The sequence below is a fragment of the Perca fluviatilis genome, chromosome 1, assembly GCF_010015445.1.
Source record: "Perca fluviatilis chromosome 1, GENO_Pfluv_1.0, whole genome shotgun sequence".
Classification (NCBI taxonomy): domain Eukaryota; kingdom Metazoa; phylum Chordata; class Actinopteri; order Perciformes; family Percidae; genus Perca; species Perca fluviatilis.
Genome location: NC_053112.1, coordinates 36595595 through 36610740, shown reverse-complemented (window position 1 = coordinate 36610740; position 15146 = coordinate 36595595). Strand labels below are relative to the sequence as shown.

At 41.8% G+C, this 15146-nt stretch overlaps 1 protein-coding gene across 17 annotated transcripts in view; it reads left to right on the top strand.

Moving 5' to 3' along the window:
* LOC120560464 (potassium voltage-gated channel subfamily KQT member 5-like) overlaps positions 1 to 15146 on the top strand; it is a 193540-nt gene that overhangs the window by 108178 nt on the left and 70216 nt on the right. The window lies entirely within an intron of this gene.

Genomic DNA, 15146 nt, shown 5'->3' with positions numbered 1-15146 from the left:
AAGCCTTTCACCCAGGAAATACGTATTCCTTAGGAGTGTTTTAATCCAAAACACGGTCTTTTTCCTAAACTTAACTAGTCGTTTTGGTGCCTAATCTTAACTTTCGTCGCAGCAAGACGCTCATATTTTGTGGGCTAAATTTAATCGTAATGTCTGCTGAAACGAGCCGCACCTCACGGTGCTTTGTACCCGGCTCAAAGTCACCTATTTTCGAGCAACCGAACCACCAATTACCGCTGATACAACGGAGGTCTAGCCAGCGTCACAAAGCTCTGTAGCGGCTTAAACAACTAGCAACTGCCGCTCTGCGCCATGGAGCTCGTAGCCAGTCGGCGTCACGTGACCAGCCGGCAGTCTCCTAATTTCGTAGGATAATACGTTTTGGTGTGCATACATTTTCGTACAATATCATACGGACCCATTCATGAGAATGCGTTGTAAGTTGTCTCTAACGGTTTCCAGATTTCTCAATATATTAGTTATCTTTTCCAACACAATGCCATTTTGGTTGTCCATTTCTTGATGTTTGGTGGATTCATTTTTTTTTTCCAGTGAAGAGCAAAATTTTGCTTCTTGATTTCTCTTTTTGATTTCTGAATTCTGTGTCACACCACGGTGGCGTGAAGTTCAAATGATCTTGAACAGAAAAGTCGACAGTTTTTTTTTTTCTCTCCAGAAAACAGTGATCGTGATTCTATGCCACCTCAATTATTGGTTCCACAAAAAGTGAGCAGCTCCCTCAGTCGCACGCATGGCTCTGAAGCGTATACCTGGTCCTTAAAAACGCCACGACAAATCCCTTTCACAGAGACACTGAGCCCCCGCCAAAGAATCTGTGTACACCACTCTGACACTCAACAGGAAGTGTACTGCTTTTCCACACGACTCCGCAGAAAATGATTTTCCCATGAGTGGTGGCATGCAGTCAGGTGCATGTATTCTGTTGTGTCAGTCCGGCCAAAGAGATCAATAGGGCAGCCGGAAGGTAGGAGTTAGAGTGCCATCAGTCACTTCTCATCCTTCTCGTGGTCTCGATTAGGGCAATATGCGATAACATTAACTATCACGATAACGATAGTAGTTGTGATAAATAAAGAGATATTCAAGTTTACTAAGTTGTGCATTTATTTTTTATTTTTATTTAGATAATTTTTGTGGGGCATTTCCGCCTTTAATGGACAGGACCGCTAGGTGAGAGAGAGGGGGAAGACATGGAGGAAATCGTCACAGGACTAACCGACAAACCGAGAGCAACGGGACGGACCAGGCACTGAGGCTCATCTCGCCCATATTGCAACTTACTGTAATAATGTAAATCCCCAGCCTGATGATATAGCTTTGTGTTGAATATGCTTTAGAAAGCCGCTGTGTAAGTGTCTTTCTTCTTTTGCAGTGAATTGTAATGAAAGAGCCTACGCATAACGTTTACAAGGACGCACACACAATGTAATGAAATAATGAGAGAACTACAGTACGGTCTATAGGAAAATTACTCCAAGTCCCTTGTTGGGAGGTTTGTTCAGAAATTGTGTTTTATCATCTCTGCATGCAGCTAAATATAATAAGAAAGGGAAATAAATGTTTGCAGTGAGGTGAGTGGAAATGTGCTGATTTGTACTTTCCAACCATCCGCCTAACAAACACTGCATGTCAGTGTGATACAAGTGTTTGGATGACTCAGTTTTTGTGTGTGTGTGTGTGCTTCTTGTTTGTTGAAATAGTGTGAATTGTCATTTGAGGAAACAAAAGGTAGCTGATGGTGCTGTTGTTGACAGAAAGACAGATGCGAGGCGACAGATGATGCTGTGTGGTTTTGTCTTCTGTCAGCTGCAGTGGAGGTTGTGTGTTTTGCAGCAGCAGTACTTTATCTACTGATTCTTTCTTGTGTACTGACACCAGAAATGCTCACTAGTCCCTGAGTTAGAGTCCACATATTTAGCATTCAGCGCTTCTTGTGTTTGGGCCTTGTTCTATGAAGTTTTTAAAGCCAAAGTAGTCTATATCGACGATGTTCCGCTTCCGGGATTGCTCCGTTGCCGCCGGAAATTCCGCCAGATGTCCCTTGTTTTTTGGCCGGATGTCCGTTACCTTCCGCTAACTTTGTGTTGGCATTCTAAACTCTGGTGGATGTATGAGGACTATGGTTAACTGCTCCTCAGATGTCTTCAGACAGCTAGCTAGACATTCTGTCCAATCTCAGTTTTCTGTTCCACGACTAAAACTACTTTTGAACGTAGACGTTCCACCAAAACCAATTTCCTTCCTGAGACTATTTTACAGCGGCACTGTGCTCTGTGCGGAGCTTAGCACCGTCCAAGACGATTGTGATTGGTTTAAAGAAATGCTAATAAACCAGAGCACGTTTTTCTCCCATCCAGGACTGCTGTGTGGACTAGTCAGACCATCCTCCAAGGCGCTGTGGAGGAAGGTCTGGCAATGCGAGACTTGAGCCAAAGCTTCTGATGAATGGCACAGCAGCTGCAGGTGCAGTCAACATGTTTGTTGTCCTCTCTAGCAGCAGATATGTTACGTATTTGGGGAGACCGGGTTTGGTTTAATACTCTTGTGTTAATTGCTTATCATTAAAAGATCTTTCAAAAATCATTCCTACAATAAATGAAAGCTTTAGTATCGGAAAAGCCTCCGATACTGCCTAAAATGATGGTATCGGTATTAGCTAGTGCACTGATCCGATACCACGCAATTTAGCCCTGAAGAAAATCTACTTTAAAGTAGTTTATTCATGTTATTTTTTTAGGAGTGAGTATGGTGCGTTGCATGCAGATGCTAAAGGGTGCTTTGTGCGTCAGTATCTGACACTGAGAGCCACTGACCAAGCGTCAGTATGTTGGCGAGTTGGGAGTGAGAATGGGTTGCAACAACTGTTGAATGGATTGTCATGAAAGGCCAACATTCCATTGTTTATTACAATCATTCTTCAAATCGGTACATTCCAGCTACTGTGCCTTGACTTTTGTCTGTGTTTGGTGTCTGTGTGCTACGGGCGTCAAGTGACAGGTGCTTAATGACATGACACTACGTGAAGCCATACACAAGCCGCACGCTGAAGCGCTGCGAATAGCTGCGAAGCGCCGTGAAGCGGAGCGGTTTTCATTTGCCACCCATGTTATTCAATCTGTCCGGCCACACCGGCTGCGATCAGGTGTGGAGCGGCTGCGCCGGCCCTCGCGCTGCAGCGATCGTTTGGGCGTCTCCTCTATTTCTTCAGCGAGCTGCGAGCTAATGTGTTGAGCCAAGTAGGTAATCACATACAGGAAGACCACAGTACAGCTGGATACTTTACAAAATAAACCAAATTTCAAAATAAAACACCCAGGTTTATGGTGATTTTGTCTGTCTTGACTTCTTAGTTGTGTCAACAGCGAGACACTTTTGAAATCCTTTTAGTTCCTTTTACTTTTTTTTTCCAAAACAGAGGTTTTACATATTTTTGTATCTTTACTTACAGGAACTTTTTTGAGACACAGATGCTCCACCAAACGCTAAAAAATAAAAGTGCTGAGATTGTAAATACTATAAATGTGAATGGAGCAGACTCTCTGGTTTTGCTTCTTGTTTCAAGTCTACACGCTCGCTGGGGTCTGCAGAGCAGACAGTCCGGGCTGGTGGCAGTTTTTTCACACCAACTGGATCAGGGATCATACAGCTGCTTCTGTGAGACTGTCTTAAGCAAAATCGGATGTGACAATTTCACACGATCTCGGATGAGATTATGACTGGGTAAGGTGATTGATGCTGGAGCGATGGTTTTATTCTCACAATGTGGTAAAAGCCATGTGGTAAAAGTAACTATTTTCAGACATGTTAATTAATCCATGGCTGGATAAATGTAAGAGGAAAACTTATTTTATACCAACACATGACAGGCAGATATTGTAGGATATAAGATGATTGATGATCGTTCATGTTATAAAAGAATCTCGGTGCTTTATGGTAGCAGCCATTAGAGATGTTGACACTCAGTCATTTCCGTTGTTATATCAGATATGTTAAAGACATCTGCCGAGAATCATTAAGGCCTCATCAGATAGTCCTCCTTGATGTCCTCTGTATATATTTTTTATGATATCTTATCAGTGTTGGAGTTATGGCTCCTCTGTAAAGTCTTGGACTGTAGTGCTCCCCTGCAGGCCATTTGTCATGTCATTCATCACAGCACTATCACATTTCCGATGATTGTACTCCCAGTCTACCACTAAAGAACTGAATGGAATTTAAGTGGTAGTATTTCTCCGATACAGGTTTTAACAGCTAAAGAGTGTGTGTGTGTGTGTGTGTGTGTGTGTGTGTGTGTGTGTGTGTGTGTGTGTGTGTGTGTGTGTGTGTGTGTGTGTGGCCGGATGTCCCTCACCCTCCGCTTTCTTTGTGTTGGCATTCTACCAAGCAATTCGGAAAACATCCTCCGAGCTAGAACCGACAATCAAATTATACTCATCTTTTTTTTGAGTAACATTCTCATCACACACTCAGCAGCAATTTTAATTCCAGTGCTCGCCTCCCTACGTACACATGTTCCTGCCCGAGTCTATTTTGCAGAGGCACCGTATCTGCGTCCGGTTCTTAGCGCCACTAGGTATTTTTTTTTTTTGCCTGCCCTTTTCCAAACAGTTTCCAATGATGGTTTCTCAGATGGTTCTGTGTAACAAACCATCTCGCTACAGTATAGAAGGTAAGGTTGAAGAAAGATTACGGTAGTAAATCTGTTTCATCGGATTTTGAAATTGAAAATCAACTGAATTTCTAGCACTGAATAGTTATGCATTGAAATTATGTATCAACATTTTTTGCCTGAGATTTTTACTCTTCAAATTTTCACCTTTATCTTTCAAAAAACACAAATTCAGAATCAAAAATTCAATGTTAAAAATTTCAACTAATATATTTTCAACTTGCTCAAATTCAATAGGCCAAATTCAGCTGCAAAATGTAATGTATAAAATTCAGTGTTAATATCTGGGAACCAAAGGAAAAAGCCATTGATTCTAGATTCTAGATTGGAATGGTGGCTTGCCATTGAAACTTTTTACAATTTCTGTCTGCCCTACGTAAAGTGCACACTATTTCCTGGATTGGCACTGGATGGACTGCATTTTTATATATATATATATATATATTTTTTTTTTATCCAAAGCGCACTGCCATATACACCCATTTACACACTGCTGGCAAGCTACCTGCAAGCTGCTGGTCTCATAAAAAATTTGGATTAAGTTTCTCACTCAATGACACTTTGACGTGTGAACAGGAGGAGCCGAGCGTCACATCAAACATCCACAACACATGCTATTAATCCACACAGGAGAAAAAACTCAGTTTTTTAAATCTGCATGCATGAATTGTTGGAAAAGCTGTAAACACAACACTGACATAGTCTCACTTTATTAATTAATATTCACATTTATTTAGAGTCCCCCTGAGGGAAACTGACAACTTATGGTCCGCCTGGTTTTATTTAAGCTCGTAAAACATCAACCCTGTTGTGTACAATGCAACCAATCTATGAACATCATTTTTATCTTTTTCTGGTGCACACGAGAAACCAATTTGGGTAGCAGTCAGAATGGCTGCTGAGGAGGAGGCATTCTTCTTCCTGAAAACGCAATGAAATGTACCTGATAGTGTCATCAACAAACTTTAAGATGATAAGACAACTGTTAGCTGATGTCATGGTGTGAATGTGAAATACTAACTTTAGCCACATAATGTTAGCAGTACTTCGTTAGCATCATGTAGCCTTAGATTGGTTTCTTTGTGAGCACGAGATAGTTTTGCGTGCGCCCCAGAAAGTATCTTGTACGCATGAGAAACTTTCTGGTGAAAAAAGAAGTAATGTCCCCTTAGGGGCTATGTAGTATTCAATGTCAATGTAAAAAAAAAAAGAATGCAAAGTTCACTGACGTAGTGCTTTAGAGAGAGATTATTTGTGACAGACAAAACTAATTACATTCAAAAGCCATCAGTTACCGCCTGAAGAAAATAAACAAAACAGAGAAGCTAAAGATTTAAAAGGCAAAGATTGCCTGTTGATTGAAAAGCTGTCGTGCCAGCGTGTATCTGTGTTGGATTAATAATCCAGCTCTGGCACAGCAGTGAAGCCCATTTTAATGTTCTCAGCCATCAGCTTCACCCTTCGTTATCTCCCCCATTTAGCCTGCATGGAGATGGATGCTAGCCGTCAGCCCATCGACTGGCCCACTCCGGCACTCTTGATGAATGGGTCCTGGCTATTTTGAGGTCACAGGGGTTTGCCTGAGCGGATATCACAGTGAAGTAATTTGCTGCATACATGCTGGTCTCCTCCAAACTCAAATGAAAGTATTGTGTGTGAGCTGCAGTTTTTCAGAGAGGGTTTTTTTATGTAGTTTAAAAGCTCTAACGTTTGAAGCACAGGGTCAATTTGCAACAAGTCCTCCAAACCAGAGATCTTCAACACGGGGTCCGCAACTAGCCTGGTCCTACCAGACTCTTGCACATTTCATTTGTACAGAGAGTCTGGCCTCTCTCCGCTGACAAGTGTTAACTTGCTTGAAGGTACACTGAGAAGTGTCTGCCATAACCAGTCGCTAACATTTGGTCATGACGTATGTCATGCGTATGTGCAACAAGAGGGGAGACTGTCAAGGCTTATATTTAGCATTAGCATCGCTAACATTAGCCTTAGCCAACTCCTTCACCACTAACAGAGCGAGCTAGAAAATCAAACATTTCCTGAGCCCCGTGGGGAGGAGGGCCACGACATCATGGCCACCAACACAACTCAGCAAAGATTGTTCTTGCTCGGGCTTTAACTTCTGGATATTCGGCAGTGTTGCCACAACGGACCGAGTGGCTTTGTTCGCATCTTTCTCCGCCGCAACTCTAGTGCACGGCCTCAACGTCATCGTTCTCAACCACTCCCTCTGTTCGCTGATTGGACCACCAACAATTTTGCTGGAGAAAACCCAAGACTATACCACGAACCCAGATGTAGTACTGAAGGGAAATGAAAATTGAGCGGAAGTACGTAGGAGGGCGCAGCCAGACTACTCCGCAACCCCTAAGGGGTCCTCAGAGTTACTGCATGGGAGGCCGCCTGATTGTTTGATCATTTTTTATTTCTTTTTTCAAAAATTAAAACATGTCTGTAAATATACTTTAACATGAATCTAACACATTATAAGCAAAGCCTTTTTGCTAGAAAAACACAATATTGATGATAGGCTTACTATAGGTAAGAGATTTAAAACGTGATATATAAATAATATGTGAATATCAATTGTTATCCATTCGGCCCAGTTTAATATGCAATTAAATGTTATACAGTTTATGTAGTTGGGGGTCCCTGCTCCGTCTCTCCTTTAGCTAAGGGGTCCTTGGCCTAAAAAACTTTAAAGACCCCTGCTCCAAACCACACGACAATACGAGTTGTTTATTCCCTATAGAGAACGAAACGTCGGTCACGGTTTTGAACGTAACGCTGAACATTTTAAACAGGTCTTTAACGTTGTGAAATGCTCACAGTTTGGTTATGTTCAGGCACCAAAAACTACTTAGTTAAGTTTAGAAAAAGGTTGCGGTTTGGGTAAAATCAGATGTTACTTCACTTCCTGAAGGCTACGCACGTGACGCTGAACATAATGTTCACTAAGTTAAAAAAAACTCGCAGTTTACTTATATTTTGAGACCCGACTCGAACCCGGCTCTCCCGGGTGAAAGTCCTGTGTTTGTTTCCTTATGTGGAAATTTGGTGCTCTTGTACTTTGTCACCTTGTTTCCTGTTTTGCTCCCGTCATAATGACTATGGCCACTACCACTACCTTTTTTGTGTAAAAAATGCCTTGGTTACCTTGTTTCAAGCCATTCTAGCGTGGTATAGAAAGCCTACAGGAAGACTCAGCTCGATTTCTGCCAGTTCTCATTAAAATTCAACAAGCTAAGCTGTTTGAATCTGATTGGCTAACAGCTAGCCAATGAGAGCCTGGCTGTCAAAATCCTTTACCCAGCGCAACTGGGCGAGCTAATGAATAGTAATGAGCTCAGGCAACATGATGTCAGACTGACCAGCTTTTGTAATTGGCCTGATTTCTCTGCTTATTTCTGTTCAGTGGCTAGAGCTGACGGAGGAGGTAGCAGTTCATTTTCACATTCACAACATAACATAACACAAACACATATGGACCTAACAGATTAAAAAAAATGCAAGTAAAAACGGTTTTGTATGGCAGTGCACCTTTAATTGCTGCTTGTGCAAACAACGTCTGGTATCCTTTTTTCGGGAGAGGACGGTCTCTCAGTGTGTCTTGACATTGGCTTTTGTTTTAGTGCTGAGCAGTTCTGCTGAAACTCTTTTCGGCCTTTGAGATTCTTGTGTCCGGGTGCAGCCGTCCTGAATGAATCGAAGCCTCTAACTTGGATTTTTTTCTCCCCGTGCTGATTCATCTTCCACACATACAGTAGGCGTATTTATCTATGAATCTGACCTTTGAGTAGGTGGCTGTGCACACCACAGGGGAGCGTGGGCCTGCTGGTTCCAGTGGCTGTTGGCCAGAACACCATCTGGACAGGTGATGCTTTTATGCAAGACATAAAGGTATTAGTTTTCCAAACTGTGTAGGGGTTAGTCTAGGACTCCGCTTCAGATTCAGACTAATGTATTTGTCATAGTTCTTTGTGTACTTACATACATAAAGAAAATGAAAAGACTAGGCCTGAAACAATTATTACATAATTGCCTTTTATTTTTTAATAATGGCAGTTTCTTTGTTTAACCGCAATTAATTGCTCTTAAGTTCTTAAGCCGTGTGACTGGTAATTGTTGATTTTGTTTGGATATGCCAGATTGTATTTATATAAGTGATTATTGGTCAGACTATATATTTTTTATTATTATTTCAATTGTTAGTTGTTGGTACTTGACCCTATTATTTCTGAGACAATTAATTGTACAGTAACAATTTGGAATTGATACAGCTCTGTTCTCCACCAGCCACTTGCAGTCCAACAGGAAAAGACAACAATCATACAGACGTACGTAGGAATACATAGACCAAAATATATAAAACCAAATAAAAAACATTTAAAAATAGAGCTTCCCTCCTCTTCCATGTCCGCCTCTCATTACGGCGTGACAATGAGAGCTCTGTGTGTCCCTGCCACTCCCCAACCTCGCAGAGTCCATGTCTGGGTGCCTCATTATCCCCTCACCTGGCACCATTTATACTTGTTTGTCTAGAAGGAGAGTGGAGGTAGAAGTGGGGCGGAGCCCGAAAGTCCAAGTATTGACCCATCACTGGCTGAGAAAGTAGGCTACTTTCTCTGGTGATGATCGATGGAGAGAGTCGCTGAAAAGTGGCACGCCACCAGACTAAGCACATCACAGCCGCGCAGATGAGTACGTACGAGGAAGTCACTGTGAACACTTTCAATTGTGGAGTATAGGATCAATAGGCTTGCAGATGGCACAGATCGATCCCTGACAATGATTGTTTTGGATAATATCCTCTCCAATAACAGGGATAATGGGAGCAGTGTTTGAGAAATAGACAAATTAAAGTAGTGAGGATTAATCGTCATGTCAGTATTGTCCTAAAGGGCTCTTTTTGCTCGGTGGCACATCAGTCTTAATTGGCAGGGGGGTTTCTTGATTGTGATTTTTCTGAAGCTGGGTAATAAAAGAAAGAAAGAATGTAACAGTAAGCACATAGTCATACACAGTGAGACATTGACTACTTTTACATGCACATATTCCGGGTTTTGCCCTTATTACGATAACGACAATATTCCGACTAAGCTGTTGACATGGCTAATGAAAATTAACATTCCACTTATATTCCCGTTTACATGCACCCGTGCACCGTGCAAACACTGCCTCCCTCTTTCATTCCTTCAACCAGCTTCTTGAAAACATCGGCATTGCGATGTTTGTGCATATCCAAAAACTTGTTGATATCCAATTCTGTGTTTCACCTTGTGATGTTGGCTTTTCTTTTGGGCATGCATCTCTACCACAGCCCTGCAAACTGTTGGCTGGTTGGTGTGTGTACAACAACCATAGCAACGCACAGAGCTGACCGTAAGCTGTAAACAGGCAAGAGGCCGTAAACTGTTGCTAACTCTCACAAATTGCGGTAAAAACCCTGATTGAGTTGTATATTCTTAATGCGCTGTATACATGTCCAGAAAATACTTCTAAAAGCTGAATAATACCGGAATATCCCACGTCTTAATCGGAAAATGCTGAATTTGGAAAAAGGCCTTATTTGATCATTGAAATGTGGTGTTTACATGACCCGTATCGAATACGGAATGTGGTCATATTCAGTATAATTGTAGAATATTAGTGTGCATGTAAACATACTCAATGAGACAATGTGATAACAACACTGACACTGGCTCTGTCACACACAACAACCACTGTGGCTCTCTACATGAGCGCTTTCACAAGATAATTACATCATTTTCAGCATGTTGCCAAACACTAGGGCTGGGTATCGCCAAAAAGAAATTACAACATTAATGAGGCAATTCGGTCAGTGCCTAAAAAGTATTGAATTCGGTACCCAGCCCTACCAAACACTGTTTCAAGATGCTGCCCAACAAGTCACCTAACATCTCTGTTTCAGGCACATGCCTGTACATGAAACACTCACTGTGATTTGGAATGGCCAAGGTACCAGATGGGAATCTGTGTGGTAGGAGGCGGTCTGTGACTGTGAAATGTGTTCTGTCTGCCCCAGATGTGAAAGTGTGTCTGTGCTAAAACAGGTGGCTCTTTTTAAAGTGGGTGTAAACACCCCCACACCCCTCATGTTTTCAAGACAAATGTTCAAACAGTCACAGCCAACATTACGATATAGTGACCCAATAATCAATCAATCAGTCATTTAATCAAGTCATGAATTGAATTTTCTCCGGGTTTTATTTTTTATTTATTATTATGGGGGGTCCCATAACATACTAAACTCAATTAAACATTTCGTTACATTTTATAGACACAAGTAGGCCTATTAGAAAACATAATGAAAATGAAATATAAAAATGAAATGAATATGAAAATTATTTCATTGAGTTTTCTATGAATGAAAGTCCAGGTTCTTTATTTGTGGTCTACTATACAACGTTTTGAATGAGATCACTTACCAAGCATTATCACAAATGTATCGTGATGAATAGAGTCAAGTAGTTTAGTTGCTTGAAATTTACGTTTGTACATAGGTACACTTAACTAAGCTCATTTTCTACGTACTAAATGAATCGATGTTTTAGAGCTGCAAAGATTAGTCGATTAAATCAATTAGTTGTCAACTATTATATTAATCGCCAGCTACTAGGTTAATTGATTAATCGGTTTAACTCATTTGTTTATGAAAAGAGTAAAAATTCTCTGATTCCAGCTTCTTAAAGCTTTAGTGTGTAACTTTTTGATATTTATGAACGTCAAGCCATTGCCAAATGCGTTGCTACAAAGCTAATTAAGACTATCAGCTCCACACAGCTCTCTCTGAATTTCTCACTATGGCTATGTTCAGAAGATTGTGGCGTCCGGTGACTTTCGCGTGCAGAACATCGAGTGACTCCTTGCAGTTTTTGCAATTTTCATTATGGTCTCTCTGCTGCTGTGTTCCAATGACGGATGAGTGTGAAATAGCTGTGCGCTGTGGGTGGTCTCTGTGGCTTTATCTCCTCATAGGGCCTTCACATTTTGATTTTGTAGTAGAACATCAATCCGCAGCACAGAGGATTATGTTCGTGTCCTCACACAGGCTCGTCTTGTTTTCCTCTTGTGTTTCTTTTTTGGGAGTTGGGCTGTGATATCTCTGCCCAGCTGTGTAGCTGACTTTCTCTCTCCAGTGCTGCTTTTTTTTGGGGGGGGGGCATAACAGGATGATGCACTCCGTCCATCTGCTTTTTGTACTAATTATCTCTTTGGGGGCTCAATAGGAAATTAGGTAAGATGACTGAGTAATTGGTTATACAATATAACATTAACTAGGGCATCATTTAGGCTTTTAAAGACCCCCTCCAATGAAAATCAAGTTTTTAACCTTGCCAGCATGTCCATATGGTGTTTTTTTATACTACAGGACAAAACAAGCATTCAAAGCCATGGCTGAGCATTTCCGCCTTGGAACTGTACCAATGACATATACGGAAATACGGATTCAGACATTCAGGGTTTCATATGTCACATACCAAAGGAACCAATCCCATCAATTAGTTGGGTTGGGCTTTCCATATCATGAGCATAAAGCAATTGTTGTGCCTCGTAATTAATTTTCAATGAGAAGCGGGCAGGGGGTTGCGGGCAATCTGACTGTCGCGTCCGTGCGAGAAGAGTTGAATTGTCTTGAACATTTCCCTACGCGATTGACTCGCAGCGCAAATCAATGAACAATAGACTGGTTTTTCAGTCAAAAAAACGCAGCGGGCCTGCGGCGAAAAGTTGCGACCAACTCAACTTTTGGAGAAACGCAACCCCACGTCACGCTGTGGTGGCCAGTCCTGTACCCGGAGATCAGACTTGTCGGTGTGTTTTGAGCTGTGGTTTGAGGAGGTGTGAGAGTCCCGTACAGCAAACAGGAAACATCACGGCCTCTATCGCTGCCACGAGAAAGTTTTCAAACTCTACGAGGGTAAAAACACGAAACTCAAGCTCTGAACGAACCGGGAGTTTGTGATATAGCTGAATGTTTCCTGCAACAACAAAGCACTCGCTATGTCTCGCTCGTCTCTTTTCTTTCTCTTCTTCTCTCCTGTGAAATAAAGCTGCCTTCAAGTGCGGTCGGAAATGTCAAAATCTATAAACGATCTGACAGAAAAGAGTAATTGTGAAATATAAAGTCTACATGTGCTTTATGGGGGGTTTAGGAACACAACAGGATGTCACACAAATGGGCCGTTTCATTGACCCCGCCGCACCACCCTGCGGCTAATCGGCAGATCCTTTTTTTGGGGAGGTGAATGCCCCATAACGCTACAGTAAAACGAGAGGTATCAGAGGAGAAAGCAGGAGGAGAAAGCAGGTGTAGTCTGTATTTTGGAAGCTAAGTTTCCCTACAAAACAATGGCAGAGACATGTGAACATACTGTAACACCGTAGCAGATATTACGTTCATGCTTTTTGTTTCACACACATAAATGAAGACATATACATGGGACTGTGATTGAGGTGATGGGATTGTTTGCTACGATAGCCCCTATTCTAAATGTGAAACATAACCTATAATGACAACTGTTTTGTACTGTTAGCTATCCTGGGAAGGCTCTCGCCTATGGAAACACAAAGTAAGACGGTTTGTGCAGGCTTGGACCCAAAAATGCAGAGAGTTAAGACGAGGAGGTAGCATAAGGTTTCGAAGGTTAATTACAGTAAATTGAAACGGCTACAACAAAAAGTGTCTAGAAGAAAGCAGGTGGAAAACTGGCAAAAGGAAAATCCCCAAAACACTAGGAACAAAACAACACAGGGAATGACTCGGAACGGCACAGGAAAAGATACATGTAATGACAACGATCGGACAACAGACAAAAGCTGTGTTCGAAACCGTTCCCTCATTCACTCACTCACTATTCCCTATGTAGTGTTTATTGAATAGAGAACTATAGAAGGAACGACTGAAAGAGATTTCGGACACTCGTTGCGTCAGTAGATGCGTCGGTCATTTGTGTGACGGAGGCGGGCTCGCCCAGCATCATGTAAACAAACCAAAACAAAAATACTTCTAATACGTCCCTGAAACAAGCCGAGCACTCGGGAGAATAGTTAAAGGCTGTAAATATGTTGCATGTTGCATTTCCACTGTTAAGAAATCAAAGCCCACTCCATTTTTCCTTTTCAGTTTTCGCGGGTGCTTCTGCTTCTTCTCCACCGGGAAAACACTACAGAGTTGCATTGTGGGATATGGGAGTAAAATGTAGAGTACATCTTATGTATACTCAAATTAGCAGTGCATTGTGGGTATTTTATATATGACTAGTAGTTAACGTAATTACCCCGGAGAATTCGAACAAAATGGCGAACACACTATATAGTGCACTATTTTCGAAGAAAGCACAGAGACTAAATACACGAGGTAATGAGGGTAGTAATGAGAGACCGGTGAGATGAGGACTGATGAAAAGGTAGAACACATCAGGGCAGGGCAGACAATCACGGGGAAACGGTAAAACACACAAGGCAGGAAGTAAACCGAGACATGACACGAGAGAAACAGACTCTACAAAGTAAAACAGGAAACCGAAGCATGAAAATGTACACAAAGATGGAACTGGGAAAACAAAACAGAGAACACAGAAAGAACACGGGTAAAACATAGCCATGAACAAATAACAGGGAAACAGTAACACAGGTAATGAATTCACAAAATAAAAGAGGAAAAACCTAAAAATAGAGCTGTAGTGACACCCCCATGCAGAGAGAAGCAAATTGATTTGATCAGAGCCAAACTCTCCCTGTAGTCCTTTCCTCATCCAGTGATGTCCGAACATGTCAGTGGAGGAGAACTTGGAGCATTGACTGAGAGCATTGGCGAGTTTCATGCAAACCATGTGCTTAGTTACAAACCACAGAAAACAAAATGAAATGACGTAAAAAGGAAGCTCTCTGTCTACAAAGTATAAGATGAGCAAAAAAAAAAATCTTGGCAGTCGACAAGATGCCTGTCATGTGTTGACTTTCCAATTTTTCCAAAAATGTCAACCCTTTCATTGTGGTGGAACTTCCTTTCCTTAACCCAGAAATAAACAAAACAGCAGCCCCACCGCAAAACAGGACGTCATCAAAAATATGTGTTATTCAAGTTATACTGTTTGTAATTCTTGACTTAGCAGCAACCGTTTGGAAATCCTTCTGCTGGTGCACAGAGCACCAACAGATCCGACTCTGCGTGCGTTATTTCCACAGTAGTGTGTTGCCTATGTTATCGAAACGGCGCCATTCTTCCAAACACTGTGCAAAAGCTAAAAGCCTCACACAGCAACAAACGCCCCCACAAGACTCATCCTAAACACCTCACTGTATCAATGGAGAGATGTCGTGAAAATCTGCGCTCCCGCTCCCTCTTTGAGCCAACTTTGCAAATTCATTTGCACTCTAATCTCCCCAAACACATTCTGATTATTCTCCTCTCTCTTTCAATACCTCTTGC